The sequence below is a fragment of the Fukomys damarensis genome, unplaced genomic scaffold (genome assembly GCF_012274545.1).
Source record: "Fukomys damarensis isolate Sample0158 unplaced genomic scaffold, DMR_v1.0_HiC HiC_scaffold_39, whole genome shotgun sequence".
Taxonomy (NCBI): domain Eukaryota; kingdom Metazoa; phylum Chordata; class Mammalia; order Rodentia; family Bathyergidae; genus Fukomys; species Fukomys damarensis.
The window spans coordinates 13,420,925-13,437,698 of record NW_022900951.1 but is presented as its reverse complement, the minus strand read 5'-3'; positions in this window follow the sequence as shown (position 1 = coordinate 13,437,698).

The following is a 16,774-nucleotide window of genomic DNA, read 5'->3' as shown; positions in this document are numbered from 1 at the left end:
CTACATCTTGACACATACACACACACACACACACACACACACACACACACACACACACACCATTGCCCTCTCCCGGTCCCTTTTGGAGGTCGGGACTTTGGCCATGAATTAAAGCTAGGCCTGAAAGCCACTTCCTATAAGAGACTGACTGCTCTGAGTTCCCAAATAAAAGACATCTCACTGCAGAACTGTCATGATATTTTATCTCTACTAGTTCTCACACAATTGTAATTTTTTTCTCATTTGTGAAGTGATCTATGTTCATTGTAGAAAAGAAATATGGAAAAGATTAAAGAAAAACTCACTCTAAATCCCTCAACACACCAAGATAACACTGTTAACATTTTCTTGTATTATCCCCTTAGACTCTTCAATATTTTTTTTGCAGTACTGGGGATTGAACTCAGGACCTTGTGCTTTCAAGGCAAGCATGGTGCTACTGACCTAAATACCTGGCCCAATAATTTTTTAGAATAATTGAGATCATATCATATCATGGATACCGTTTTCTCTCTTTGCACTGTATCATGAGCATATTTTCATGTTGTTAATTTTTTGATGACTCATTTCAGCATGAACATAGATTCCACTGTATGGATGTACTATAAATTAATTCTTAATTTTTTAATATTTGGGTCATTTCCAGTTTTATACTATTATATATGATGCTGTGTAAACATCCTTATTTAAATCTTTGTCTACATATCTGATCATTTCCTTAAGATAGGTTTCTAGAAATGGGAATACTGTAGTGAATCAATGTTTTCATTGAAGAATGCAAAAATTAAGGATTCTCTCCCAAGGAATAATGCAATCATACAGGTAAAAAACATTCACACACTTCAATGAAATTCACCTGAAATCCATGTGTAGATTTTCAAAGGGCACAAGGATTCCCTAGAATAGGTATCAATACTATGTCAAAGGATATGAAAAATTCATAGATATTAATAAACAGTCCAATTTTCCCAGAAACATCCAGTTTATGATATAGATACTGCCTTATTTTTTTTCAAATTGTTATTTGTGTCTTATTACCTCTATTAGACCGTAAGTTCCTTGAGGGAAGGGTCATGTCTGATTTGAATAAATTTTCCACAAAACTGAACAAAGTGTCTAAGTGTGAAGTAAAATGGTCCCTGAACTCATAGTTCATTTTCAATGTCAGGAAGTCCAAGGAAAGTTCCAAGTTTGATTGTCTAGAAAGTTATTTGAGCTATGCTTCACACCCATGATGGATGGCACCAAGAGATGGTCACTGGAGCCTTTCCTAAGCCTGGTGAGAGAACAGGGCATGCCACATTGGATAGCAAGAAACAGTTATGCAAATAGATCTATAGTTTAGATGCCAATATTCCATTTTCTGTAGTGTGGAGGGTGGCTGTTGCCTGTCTCTGAGACACTGAGGAGTCTTTGCACCAGTAATTACTTACCAGAGTAGTACTTATAAGAACTACAATGACCTGATAATTCTGTGATTAAAATTATATATGTGCCTTTACTACCCCCAGTCAGCTCCTGGCATAATGCACATTTTCTAAGCAATCTGGAATGGAACAGATACCTGGTGGCAAACACGCTTAGTAACCTACCCAGTAGCCACTCCCCTTCTCTATGAGAAGAGACTCTAATTTGGCTTGGATTGGCAATGTGCCCAGGCTCAAAGGATGACTATGATTAATGAGAAACCAATCAGACAATCAAGATGATTCCATTCCACCTTTTCAGGTACAGAGTTACCTCACATAATGAATAGTTTGATAATGACTTTTTCATCATAATCACTCTTGAGAAGTTGTACTGCTTTTCTTTTGAACAATGACTCCTTTTTTCCCATTAGATTGGCTTTTTTATTCCCAAGACATACCCGATAAATATGCTCTAAGAAGTGATATGGCATCATTTCAGTTTCAGGCTATGCCACACCACCCATTTGGCTCAGCCTACATTTACTTGTCAGAGCATATCATATGGAACAATTCTGAAGTGAGCATCGTGTTTGAATGAGCCCAAAATGTTCTGCTTTGCATACAGCTACCAAGTGATGGGAAGGAAGCGGTATTATCCACATTTGCTGAGTCTTTGTGTATGTACAAGTTCACATGTTTCAAAGCACTCTCGTACTTTGTCCTAAAGGTGATTTCTGGGCGATACATTGATATTTAAGTATAGTTGAAGCAAAAAACAACCACGAACCCCCTTCTCCAAAGTTGAAAAGTTGAGGAACCAAATAATGTAGATAAGAGGATTTACTTCTCAAAAACGGACCCCTTACCCTCTCCCCCACCATCCCAACTATATTATCTTTCCTCATTATAGTACATTTTATGTACACACTATACTTACTTTTACATTGTTCTTAACTTCTTATATAAATTTATTTTCCCTGCTTTCTTGATATATTTTCTTATCTGCAAAGATGGTTTGAATATCTCGGAGAGAGGCAGAATACATTATAAGTTGTCCCATTAAAATTAATGGAATTTAAAAATGAACAGGTTTCCACTTCATGGCAAGGCTTTCAAGAATAAACTAATTTCTCCCTTCCCTGTCTTCTTACCCTGATTTTTAAAGTAGTTTAAAGTCTGATTTGCATAGAACTATGCAACCATCCTGTGAACCTGAGGAACAAACATGTCAGTAGAGTCACATGATGCCAGCCCAGTGCCCTCACCAGGTAGAGCTGAAGAAATGATCTTAGACTTCTTCCCTCGGTCTTCTTTTATGTTAAGTTTTAATTTTAAACAGTGTTAGTTGTGTCTCCTGTTACATGAATCAAAACATTCTTAAATGATTCCCCATTCACCCCCTACTCGTTAAAAGAGGAAAGGCATTAAATAAAAGTAACACTGCCTTAATTTTCAGGGTCTCAGTACCCTCATATTTTGATAGAAAGTCTCCTTTTACCCTCTTCCCTCTGGCTTTAAATTCCTGTATTCACAGGTCTTGGTAACTCTCCTCTCATTGTTGTTCTTGAATCTCTGCTCTGGCATAACATATATAGATCTCAGGCCTTTTTTTTTTTTTTTTTTGGTTTCCATGAATCAAAAATGTCCACTCCCTGAAGATATTTGTATATGAGGCTGACCTCACTGAAATTTCAGTTTAGAGTGTGGTAGCAGTGGCACATGCCAATAATCCTAACACTCGGGGAGGCTGATACAGGAGGATTGAACGTTTGAGCCCAGCCTGGGCAATTTAGCGATTCAGTAGGACTCTATCTCAAAACCAAAAATAAAAAATGAGAAAAGGGTTGGTGGTATAGCTCTGGGCTCAATCTAAGTACGAAAAAGTGTGCGTGGGGGGACTCAAACAAACAAGGCCCAAAATTATGCCACAATGCCAAACAGTTTAAAATTGAATATCAGATATTTATCTTTATAAAATATATAGGCCACACCTCCATGTTGTTTAGCCATGTTGCTTGTCTTCTAAAACTTCTTGATTACTCAGTTTGGGGATTGTCCCCTCAGGGTCGCCCTGAAAATCTCATTCCCTTCATAATAAGATGCAGTGTTTTTTAGCTGTCAGCATCTCTTCCTAGAAGGGCAGCCATTTCCACATATCATTGTTCTATGCTTTGTTACCAAACGAGCCAAATAGTCCCGTTGGCAGAAGGTTGGAAATATCTCTTCCAGCCTCTCCCTCACTCCATAGTTCCTGCCGTGAAAAGGAAGCAGAGATTCAATTCTTCATTGCTATCACTTATGCCACCACTTTGGAAGGCATACCATCAGCTTAGGTTTTAAATAAATTTTTTCTTAGTTTCAACATATTAAAGTTAGAGAAGACCTGTGACAGTGTATTGGAAAGAATATAGAATTAGAACTTGAAAGACATAGATATTCAACCTAACTGAGCTCTCCTATTTATAACTATCTCAGAGTCCTAATGTCCTTGCACAGAAAAACGTGGAGGGGGTTGGCACTACAGGACATCTGACATCCATCCCATCCAGCTCTAGAAGTTTCTAGAAGAGGAATCTGGGACCTGAGAACCAGGGACACAATCTGTAACTTACCACATGTGATCATTCTTTCTGTTTTCCTTCTGAGTTGATTATATACTTGATTTTATTTTCAGATGCTCTATTCCCTTTTCTTGCTTCTCAAGTTGCATTGATCTTAGCATTGACACTGTAGGAAGAAAGGGGAAGCCAAAGGTAATGAAATTCAAACAGGATAAATAAATACACTTGAACATGTGGGGTGGTGGATGTGTGTGTGCAGAGCTAGTCATTGAAGCTTTGTAATAGCAACAGAGTGCAGATGATCTGAATATCACTAAAAAATCAGTTTACTGGGAGTTTGCACACCCGCCGGGTGATTAGAACCTTATCTTTCGCCATGCACTAAATTAAAATCCAAATGGATTAAAGATCTAAATATTAAAACAGAAACATTAAACTTGCTGGAAGGTAAGTTAGGCAGAACACTGGAAGACATTGGTATAGGAAAAGACTTTATGAACAAATCCTCAGTAGCACGGGAACTAGCAGATAGAATCAACAACTGGGATCTCATCTTACTAAAAAGCTTCTGTACTTCAAAAGAAACCATTAGCAGAACTAAGAGACAATCTACAATGTGGGAAAAAATTTTTACCAGCTGTTCCTCAGACAAAGGACTATTATCAAGGATATATAAAGAACTCAAAACAATCAGTCCCCCCAAATATAAAGACCCGATTCAAAAATGGGCATCCGAAATGAACAGACATTTCTCATACAAAGAAGTAAAAGCAGCAAGAAAATATATGAAAAAATGTTCCACATCACTGGTCATTCGAGAGATGCAGATGAAAACAACACTGAGATTCCACCTCACCCCACAAAGAATGGCTGCTATCAAGAAATCACACAATAACAAATGTTGGCGGGGTTGTGGGGAGAAAGGAACCCTCCTCCATTGTTGGTGGGAGTGCAGACTAGTGCAACCACTATGGAAATCAATATGGAGATACCTCAAAGAGCTTGGACTGGAGGTTCCATTTGACCCAGCCATCCCTCTGTTGGGTATCTTTCCAAGAGAACTAAAAGAATCATATCACAGAGAAGTATGTGCACCCATGTTTATAGCGGCACAGTTTGTAATAGCTAAATCTTGGAAACAACCTATTTGCCCATCCGTTGGAAACTGGATAAAGAAGTTGTGGTTTTTCTATAAAATGGAATATTACTCAGCCATAAAGAGCGAGAGAATAGATTCATTCATAGGAAAATGGATACATATTGAAGATATACTCCTAAGTGAAATAAATAAGTCCCACATGTGTAAATACCAAATAGTTTCCCTGGTGTGAATATTCTGCAACAATGCATAAGATTCTAATAAGATTACTGACATTTAGAAATGGGAGGAAAGGAGCTAAAGGTGTAGGGAAGGTGTGATACGTAGGGGAAGAACAAAAAGGGAAAAGAAAAAAATGTGAGAGAATGAAAAGATGAAAATAAAGTGTTTGTAGATGGGGAGGGGAGGAGGGGGTGAAGGGAGGGCAGAGGTAAGGGGGAAAAAATGAGAATCAAGACTTGCCATGTAAAGGTACATGATCCCAACAATGAATGTAACTGTACTGTATCCCTAAATGTACCAATAAACTCAATTAAAAAAAAAAAAAAGACTTGTCATGTAGAGGTACAAGATCCCAACAATGAATGTAACTGTACTGTATCCCTAAAAAGTACCAATAAACTCAATTAAAGCTGAAAAAAAAATCAGTTTACCATATTATGCCACATTTCAAATATGGAATTTTAGGTGATCATAAAAAAGAGACAGATTTTCATGCACTGATTGAGAATATGTATATATAATCTTGAAATGTTATACATGTATAATATATATTTATATATATGTAAACATATATTTTGTGTATTTCTAAAGGCACACATATCTGTACAGTTATAGTGTTCAACATTGCATAAACTACTTTGCTATTGATGAGAAAAATATATATATTGCTGGACTATATAGAGAGAATATATTTCTAGAAAGAAACACAGAAAACAGATAGCAACAGTTGCCTTTTGGGATAAGAAATAAAGATCTTGGGAGAAAAGTAAAACGAAAACTTAGCCTTTGCTGCATGCTCTTGTACCTTTAAAATTTGGTATTACGTATATGGGTTGTCTGCTAAAATAGACGATAAATGGATTTTTTTAAATATTAAAAGTCTTTTCAAAAGAAATACAGAATAAAATGAGGTACAAATAAAATAAAATAATGTGTAATAAAATAGGACAACAAAGAATTCTCCAATCTAAAGTGTCAGTCACGTTGCAGTTGAGAAATGCTGTTTTAAAGATTTTTTTTATGCAGCTCGAAGTGGTTGCTGACCTGCAGAAGCATGAATTACTTGAACTGCTAAATTTTGTGGTCATTTGTTAGGTAGCAGAGGATGAATGATACAATGAGCACTTTGGTTTCTTATTTCAGTTTGGTGCTCTTGGTAATAGAGCTGCTATGTACTTTCTTGTACACAACTTGTCCACATGTAATTATAGTTCTGCTGTGTACAAGAGTGAAAATGCTGATAGATTTGCAACATTCTTAATGTACCAAATTACTCATACATACAAACTTTGTGAAACTCCTCTTTGTTGTCTTCAGCTGCAGCAAATGATATCGGCCTGTTTTTCAAAAAGAAAAGACAAATAGCAGGAAGCAGGTTCATGATGACTTTTTAAATCCAGGCTGGGAGTTCAAACTTCTGGTGCCCTGTCTGTCATCTCTCTCACAGTAACAACATCCCCTTCCATTTTTAAAAACAGACTTTTCATTTTGTCTATACAAAGAACTATTCTCAAACATTTTCACACCTAAGAAGGAAATGACTAAGAACACACAATAGGAGAAAATAGCCTCTTGGGCATGTGAGAATATAAGACTATTGTGGCTTTTAAAAACACACTTAGATGAATAGGACAGAAGCTTTATTTGATTATGAATCAGGCACTTGAGGCAGTACATGAGTAAGAACTGGTAATTCCTACGGGTAAGATTAATATATGCGAAGAAGTATATGGGTTGTTCAAGTAACTGATAACAAATATTTGATTGTTGATTGGGTAATAAGTGCTGCATTTCCTGTAACTCCTTTGTGCTCAGATAGGGCCTGGGCTCTCTGTCTCTTGAGTAAGTTTGTCTTCCTCACCAAGAGATTACATTTTAGGGTTCTTCGGTCCTTGGCCTTTCCCATCTCCCCTTACCACTTTCCCTTTAAAAAAAATCATTCACACTCGTACTGCAGACATTTATGTAGAGATGTTTTTTAAATCTCTATCTCCATCCTAGTGCTCTACTAATGACCTACTTGACACCTCCTCTTGTATGGCCCAAAGGCAAACCCAAGACTATCCAAACAAACCTGGTCCTTGTTCATAATCTGTTCTCTATTTCAGTGAGTTGCATGATCATTCATACAGGGAGGTGTAGAGTGGTTGTTGACTGCCCAGATAAAAGCTCTGTGAGGTTAGAAACTACATTTTCCCTAGCACTATAGTCCCAGCACCTAGCACAGTGTCTCACGTATAATAATCTTTTGTGTTATTTTGAAAGAAATAACATTATAAGACTCCAAAAAGCTCTAAAAACTGTTTTCTTTCACAAAGTGAAGTGGAAGTGGCAGTAGTGGACATTAGGAATGGATATTGAAAGTCGTCAGAACTAAAGAGACATCATCAGACAATTCTCCCTGGAAAACTTTTATTTCTTTTAAAAATGAGGATGTTTTGTTAAAACTCTGGTTATTATAACATTCTTCAAGCCAAAATCTGGCACCTTAACTTATAAAGTCCTTTACAGTTTATAAATAAGCATCATGTATATTATTTGATTTAATCCTCAAAAAATTATTTGCAGGAGACACAACTGAATGTCTTAGTAGTTTTACACAAGGAAAACGATGCTCAAAGGAACTAAGTGAATTTCCCAGTGAAAGACAATGTCCAAGAAACAAAAGTAGTGTATAAACTGAGTCCTGTTGATTATAAATGCAGCATGACCCCCCCACTGCATTATATCCCACACTGTGTTATACTTCAGGGGGCATATTAGCTTTCACATTGCTGGAACAATACCTAATACCCACAATTTAAAGAAGGAGAGGTTTATTTGGCTCACAGTTCAGGCTCACAGGTCAAAGAGTTACAAACCATGGTCAGCAAGCTCAAAGGCAGGAATGTCATGGAAGAAGCAGCTCAGTTTATGGTTGCTGGAAGCAGAGCAGGTGAATAGAACCTGAGAGGAATGGACAAGGGACTATATATAGTTCCTAAGGTCATACCTGTATGGCTCACCCAGATACACCCAGGAGCATACATTTCTACTCTCTTGGATGTTTCTTAATCCATTGAAGTTGATTAACAGTCACAATTCCACCCTGTCTCAACTTCACACCCAAACACATGTCCTTCAATAATACTTAATCTCCAAATATAGATGAGAGCAAGTTAATAATTCTACCTAACATAACACAACTATCTTGCATACAGCCCGAAACAGAACAATTCTTTCCCCAAAGTCTCAACAGTTTCAGCATTTTTCAAATGTCCAACTCCAAGTCTATTCTGAGACTCAAGGCAAACTCTTAGCTGTAAACCTCTGTAAAAATTCAAAACAAGCTACATAATCCTAAAGTAAAATGGTACAGGGTAAAAATTCTCATTCCAGAAGGGAAGAAAAAAAGGATAGAAAAGAATCAGACCAAAGCAAGACTGAAACTGAGCAGGGTGAACATTAAGTCTTACAGTGCCATATCTGGCGTATAGGGCATTATGGTGATAAGATGTGAGTTCCAGAAGGCTACCAAAGCCCCACTCCCATAGTCTTTCTGATGGCAGCTCATATGGCCTCTCCTGGGCTCACTTTAATCACAGCCTGCAGTTTTCCTCAGCAGACGTTTTTTATCCCTGGCATCAACTATTTCCTAGCACTTTTGGCTTGATTCCTACAGTTTCAGCACTGTCTTCTCAGTGGGCTCCTTCCTGGCTTCCCAGACCTTCCTTTGACATGTTAGTTGAAGTCCCTCTTGACCTCACAACTTCTGCATTCTGCATGCCTGCCCAGCATCACATGGACAATGTCAAGATCTGCTGTCAGTAGAAGCAATAGCTAGGGCCCCTGGGACCATGGTTACCATGGCCTTTGAGTGCCTGGATGGCTAAGCATGATAAAAGGAATCCTAAGTCAGGAGTTCCATGGGACTGTCTTCTCATTTGAAAGGTTAAGATTTTTGCACCCTTGAACCTGCAATGGATGTGGTCTTGCTGATTCCTGTGGTGATTTCAAGTTATCTTTTTTCTCATCTTTGTACAAAGTACTCGATTTATTTTCTATTGTCACCTCCTTTGGCCCCAACTTAATACGTGGTTTCTTCTGGGCCAAAATTTTTCAAATCTTTCTGCCCCTCCTTTTGCACCCAATTCTTACTATAAATATGACTAAAAGCAGCCAGTAGTACCCATGCCACAGCCTGAATGTTGGGTTGTCTAAAAATTTCCTTCACCGAGTTAATTACTCCACCACCACTAATCTTAGTCTCCTGAAAAGTCTCAGGACATGGACACAATGTAGACAAATTTTTGGCCAGATTGTTACACACATGGCCTGTATTCCAAATGCCAATGGAGTCCTTATTCTCCACTGAAATCTCCTGAGCTTGGTTTTTACTGTATGCATTCTTACCACCATTCTGGTCTTCTAAGCTACAACTAGAATCATCCATTAGGGTCTGCTTACTACATTCTAAGCTTTCTCTAGCCCACATCCCCAAACCTTTCCAAACTCCCCAATCAAACCAGCTCCAAAGGCTTCTTAACCTCGTGGTGGGTACAATCACAGTGACAACTCCACTCCTGTCACCAATTTTTTTTGTATGACTCAGCTTTACCACTGATGGACACAAAGCCTGGCATCATGACTTAAAGGAAGAGAAGTTCATTTGTTTCATCGTTCAGGATATTTCAGTCTATGGTCAGCTGGCTCCAAAACAGGAATGTCATGGCATGGAGCAAATCTGCTCAGTTCATAATGGCTGAGAGAAACAGGCAATGGACCATATATGGTACTGAAGGTTATGCCTCCAGATCACACCCAGACACACACAGGAGTATGCTTTTCTAACCTGGTAGGTATTTCTTAATCCAGTGAAGTCGAAATATCAGGATTCATAGGCACAGTGGATTTAGCAGGTTTTTCATTTCAGTGTTCAGCAAGCTATTGATAAATGTTTGCCTATCTGTTAAAAAGCTCTTGAATAGACTAGCTGAAGCCATCCTATTTTTCACAAAGGCATTAAGGGTATTATGGGTGATTTTGTCATGCTTCAGCTCTACTTTTTGCATAATCAAAACAAATGCTTGGATTTGATATCGTGAGAGAGCAAAGATTATGAAGGAGGTGAAGAAATGAGAAGTATTTCCAGAGTCTGACTATGAGAGTACACAGATGCGGTGGGGTAACACAAAATCACTGGAGGAAAAGAAAATCAAGGTAGAGAATATTGGAACAGTTGTTGATATGGTATGGAAATCCCCAGGTATCATGGCAGCAGCGGTGTTAGAGATAGTGACAGTGAGGACTATCTAAAGTCTTAAGTGAAGGGAAAAGAATGATCTAGGGTTGGAAGATGATGATACCAAGAGGAGCCATGAGTCCAGTGACCTAATATTCAAAGATGAGGAGAGATATGGAATTAGTAGGAGAAAGAGAGAATAGTTTTAGACACTACAAATGAACAGCAACAGACCAAAGATATGAAGAATATAGAAGAAAAAATGGCCAGCACCTCAGAAAGTGGCAGGAAAAACTGTGTCCTCAGATGAAATTCAGGTGTCATGTAGAGTAAGACATTAAAAAACACATTCAGAGAAGAGATTTAGGTTAGAGGGAATTTTACTGATGACTGAATAAGAATTCCTGAGGGTGTAGTAGAAACATTTGAGTTGGGAAAAGGTGAACAAAAACGGTCAAAAAGTGTGTATAATGGTTAATCTTTGTTATCGACTTCACTGGATTGAAATGCCTAGAAAATTGGGAAAGCACATTTCTGGGTTTATCAGTCTAATGTTCAGAGACAAATGGCAGGTGAATCAGTGAAGCAAAGGAGGATATTTTGATGAACATGGGCAGCACCTTACAATGTCTGGAGCCAGGACAGAACTAAATTAGAAAAGGAGGAAGCTGGCCTGGTCACAAGCTTGATTCTTCTTAAGAGGATGTGGTTTTTGCTAACGCCATCACCTATTAACATCAGACTCTAGGGCTCATACCAGTGACTCACCATAGTTCCCAGGCCTTCAGCATCTGACTGTGGCAACATCACTGGTCTCTCTTGTTCTGAAGTTTCCACTTTCTTGGACTAAGCAGCTACTGGTTGTCCACCCTGCAAATGGCCCTTGTGGGACTATCCAGCCTTTTATCATTAAAGCCAGTGTAGAAAATCGCCTTTATAAACACACACACACACACACACACACACACACACACACACATATTCTGTTAGTTATGTTCCTCTAGAAAACACTAATACAAAGAGTTTGTCTCAGCTAGTCATCAAGGATTTTTTAACAAGTCCGCCTTCCCTATATGCTCATCAAGAAATAAAGAGCCTGGGCCAGGGGTTTAGCTCAGTGGTTCCACCACCTGCCTCACAAGCACAAGGACCCGAGTTTGATCCCTGGCACCCAAAAAAGAAATATAGAGCCTGACAGTTTGTAATATCTAAAACTTGGAAACACCCCAATTGCCCATCAACTGGAGACTAGATAAAGATGCAGTTTTTCTATAAAATGGAGTACTACTCAGCCATAAAGAACAAGAAACTAGAGACATTTATAGCTAAATGGATGCACATTGGGGCCATACTCTTAAGTGAAATAAATAGGAAACACTTGAATAAATACCAAATAAGGTTCAAATGGTATAATTGATAGTGTGAAATAGGAAGAAAAGGTCTAAAGGAGAAGAAGTGGGAAGGGTAGGAGCAAGGAAATAAGGGAAATGAAAAGTGGAAACAAAGTCTTTGTAAATAGGGAAGGGTATAGGGGGTGAAGGGAGGGCAGGAGAATGGGGAAAAAATAAGAACCAAGATATATCATTTAAAGGTACAAGATCCCAATGATGAATGTAACTGTGTTGTTTGCCTTAAATGTACCAATAAATTTAATGGAATAAAAAAGAAATAAAGAGCCAAGAGCCCCCACCCCCGAATCAGTGCTTTCCCTTGACCAATAAAGTGCTTTCTGGGGAATATCCCCTTTTGAAACTCAGTCACCATTCTGGGAAAGATTCAAAGATCCACGTGCCCTATAGAGAGGCCACATTGTGGGGAAACAAAAAAAAATTGGTCAGCTTCCCACTGGAGCTTTCCACCAGATGCCTGCATCAACTGCTGTCCATCTGAGTAAGCCTCCTTGGCAATTCTAGTCTGCTGAAGCATCCACACAACTGTTTCCCCACCTGACAACACGAGCAAAAGAATCATGCAGCTGAACCCATTCACTCAATGAAACATTGGGGTATTTTAAGCCATTATGCTTTTGAGCAGCTTGGGTACTGCAGACAACTGAAACAGGGATGCACAAAAGTCATCTGGGGACTAGGGTAGGTAGGTAAGGGATGACCAAGGAGCTTTGGGTTTCTTTGTGATTTATATCATCAAAGGTAAGACTTAATGGGATAACTTTTTCTTCTTGAGTAATGGGAAGAACAAATTTGCCTTGGGGAATATTCCTTCTCCCTGCATTCTCTGCACTGAGTCACTTACAGTAATGACTTCCTTTCTGCTTTGGGACACATTTTCTGCCACTAAAACATGCACACATTCAAGATGCAGCACTCCAACACAAGACTTGAAGAGGAAGCCTCCAGATGAATTGTGACTTTAGGCTGAACCTTAAAAATTAGTTCTACTTTAAGGGTACCTTCATCTAAAAACCATCAAGCAGACATTGGGGAATTAGGACTCTGCCTCATCCTTCATGTTTGACTTTTCCTTCTTGAAAGAGATGCTCTAAGTGGCTTTCACGTTAATATGAAAGAAGCTTGAAGATGCAAATGAATTGAGTAACCATGACAACAAAGGGAAGAAAACAAAACAATTATGCCTATGCAAATTCCTGAACCAGCAAGGTGAGACAGAGAACAGTGCTGCCAGCAATAATGCCTAATGGCTAATGACAAATGCAAAATGAGTTAAGGTCAGGGGCATCTGTGGGGCAGTTGTGATTGGGGAGAAAGGAGTTCTTCACAACTCATTGCTTTATGCTCATATTCATATGGTGGTGGTGGTGGTATGTGTGTTTTCATGTTCATTAAGCACTACATACTAGTGGTTTTCAGATAAAATACATTGTATTTTACTAAGTTATCTTCAGTCCAGGTCTTCTGGGACTTTTGCTCTAATAGTACCTTTGACATAGCTCCACTGAAATCCTTAACAAATCAAATTCCAATTGATAGGTTAGAACACATCTCCAACTGTAATGTGCACATGATTCACCTAGGCAGCTCATTAAAATATATACAGCATTCTGATTCTGAATATGTATTGTGGGCCCAAGATTCTGCGTTTCTTTTTTATTTTAAACCCTTTTCTCCCTTTTCTAGTGTTCCTTATTAGTACACGTTTGCAGTACATAATGATTACATTTATCTAACATTTCTTAATTATTTTTTGTCCCCTACTTTCCCATCCTCCCCTGATCCTTTCATCTCTGGGTCCCCCTCACACTTACAAAAGCTCTGTTTCCATTTTTTTCATCCCCCTTCCTTCTTCTTTCCCCCTCCTCCCTCCATCTCTTGTTCCCCTCCCTATCTGAGAAAGATCTCCCTACTTTCTGTTATCTATCTTATTTTGTTCTTTATTTATATTTTGCATATAAAGGAAACCATGTGATATTAAAATTTGTGTGTTTGATTTAGGTCCCTTAAGGTACATCCCTTTACCTATGCATGCCCCCAAGTTTATCCTTCATGGCAGAGTAGTACTCTGTTGTGTATAAGTACCACATTTTCTTTATCCAAGATTCTGTATTTCCAACAAGCTCTTCCAATGACCACACCTTAAGAGGGGAGGGTATTTCTCCATTCAGATCACCTGGGTTCAAGTCCTCTTTATATATTAGCTCTGTGACCTTTGACAAGTTACCTGGCATTTCTGCACTTCTTTATAAAAATAAGATGATAGAAAAACAGAATGGTGTCTACTGCTAAAATTTATTTGGTGTCCCAAATGAGTTAATGCATTGAAATGTTTAAGCAATATGTAGAATGACACAAACACTTGATAAATCTTAACTATTATAATCATCTTATATCCTACTCGCTAACAGAACATTTTCTATATACCAGGAACTATGTATTATGTGCTAAACCTTGATCACAGATATTAATTCTCACAACTCTGTGAGAAAATTGGTCCCAATTAACAAAGAAAGGAAGCTTAGTGAGGTCACAGAGCTGATAGAAGTAGATGTCTGATTCTAGAGCCAAACTGTATGCTGTGTAAAGAGAACAAAATGTAAATTTTCATAACTATATTCCCCCTTGAGTAAGCACAAAACTAGTACTAGTAAGTCCTCAAAAATATTTATGGAAAGAACAACCTAGTGCAATAGGCATTTCTGCTCTGAATTTAGAGGCAAGTGAAGTTCAAAAGAATTTTAAAACTTGCTCAATTATACCACAAATGGGGGAGTTGGGATGGGAACCCAGATCCTTTATATACAAAGACTACTTTCATCACAAAAATAGTCTTGACTTTATCTTCTGGAAAGACAGAAGTAGGTAAAGAAGACAGGCTGACTGGTGAGCAAGTACTTTAAAGCTTCCAAATTCAACAGGGACAGCTTGAGTGGTCCTGAGGGTAAGTGACCAACAAGAACAAAATGAACGCATTTTCTCGGTTGAAATTTATTTGTCAATTTTCCTTCCCTTTTAAAGCCTCTGAAGGGTGTCAAAATCATTTCCCCATACTTCTCTATGGTTTTAGCTAATGGGTTAAAGGAATTTTTTGATGGCCTGATATAACTTTTAGAGGCTTAGTGTGGCTTCCCCCAATAAGTGAGTGTAAGTACCTTATATGGGAGGAGCTGAGAACATGAGTAAGAAAGTAGAAAAGTGGTTCAGAAAAAGGAAGGCTTCCAATAAGAAGTACATTAGGGAACTATCTGCCCAGAAGAGATGACTGGAAATTAATCCCATGAGAAAGCACAGGGAGACAGTGAGAAATACAGAGGTCTCAAATTATCTCCCATGTGAGGAAAGAGAGTTGAGGTTTTACACACAAGTGGCCTAGAGTCATTGACTGAGGGCTATTCTCAGAGGTGTTAATTCCTTGGCACTTCATGCCTGCAATATATAGGTGAGGAGTGCCCCCCTCTGTTCCAGACAAAGCCATCAGACACAAAGACATAGATACTGCCATTTGGAAGTCAGTAAGAGCACCCTGAAATGGCAGTGCTCAAGAGACATAGACAGGGAACAAGTAGCGTTTGCTAAAAGAAAAAGCTCATGTTGCTGCTTACTCTTATAGTAGTTCTCCAGAATGGCAATTATGTGGAGAAAACAAAATTCCTACTTATTCAACTGGGGTTGTTGGAGGAAGGGCATGCAAGTACTACACATTTTAGGTTGGGCACTGCACAGTCATTTCCAAAAAGGGGATGCATGAGGCAATGGACTACATCTATTCATTAGAGTGTTGATAAGCAGTCCCGCCTCTACCTCTTAACCCTGAATTCATTTAAAGGGATTACTGGGCTTGGTTGTAGGAAAAAGAATATGAGTATTGGTACTTGTGGGATGGAGAGGTGGATGGTAGGAGGAGAAGCCTCAGAGAAAGTGTTAGTAAACTTGTGTTAGTAAACTTGTTCTTAATCCCAGAAGGAAAAAATACGTATATTTTCTGAAATATCAGTGTGTTTTCCAGAATCAGTGAGATCATGGAAACCATAATGTTTGCCATGTGCTCTTGCACCAAAGTTATCCTAATCAAACCAGGGAGCTCTGGTGAACAGGGTGAAGTCAGATTTGACTCTGGGAACTGGTGGGGGTGGGAGAGCATGCCAAGGCTTCTGCAGTCGTTTTCATGTTCAAGGCTTAGGTCTGCAGTTAACGGGTTCCTGCTCTTCCTTTTCTTTTTCTCACATAGCCCAGAGTGTGGAGTTGTAGACAACAGCAAGATATGCCACCATATCTTGTGAATCTGATCTCTCACAACCAATGACTGGAGGGAAATCATTCTAAGAGGGCTTCAACTATGGACATGTGGTCTAGAGAATGTCAGATGTTATCTTTCCTCAGTTTCTTAAACAAAGAGGGTCTAATGCTCTTGAGGAATTACAGAAATGTGACCCTCAAAAGGCCACAAAAGACACCTCCTGGCATTTATAACTCCATCTCTAGAAGTAAAGTTAAAATATTGATTATGCTTTCAAACCATCACACAATCTTTATTGCAAAGACATCTAAAAGAGCCCAGGGAAAGAAGATTTGTTCTATGTCTATGCAGTCCTCAGCTTCTTCCTGTTTGTTCCTTTCTCCTTCCTGCCATCCCTAGCTCTCCATACAGAAAATGTCTTTAAAACATAGTGGCTCTGTGTATATTTTCATAATAGCAGTCCTCTCTATAAAAATAAATCCTGAATAGATTATTCTATTGTATATACATGTAGGCATACATGTCACATACACGGATTTATTTTTCCAAGAACAAATGTCTTAATGTTTCTTTTCCTTGAAAAACAAATCACCAACTGCCAGAATCTCACATT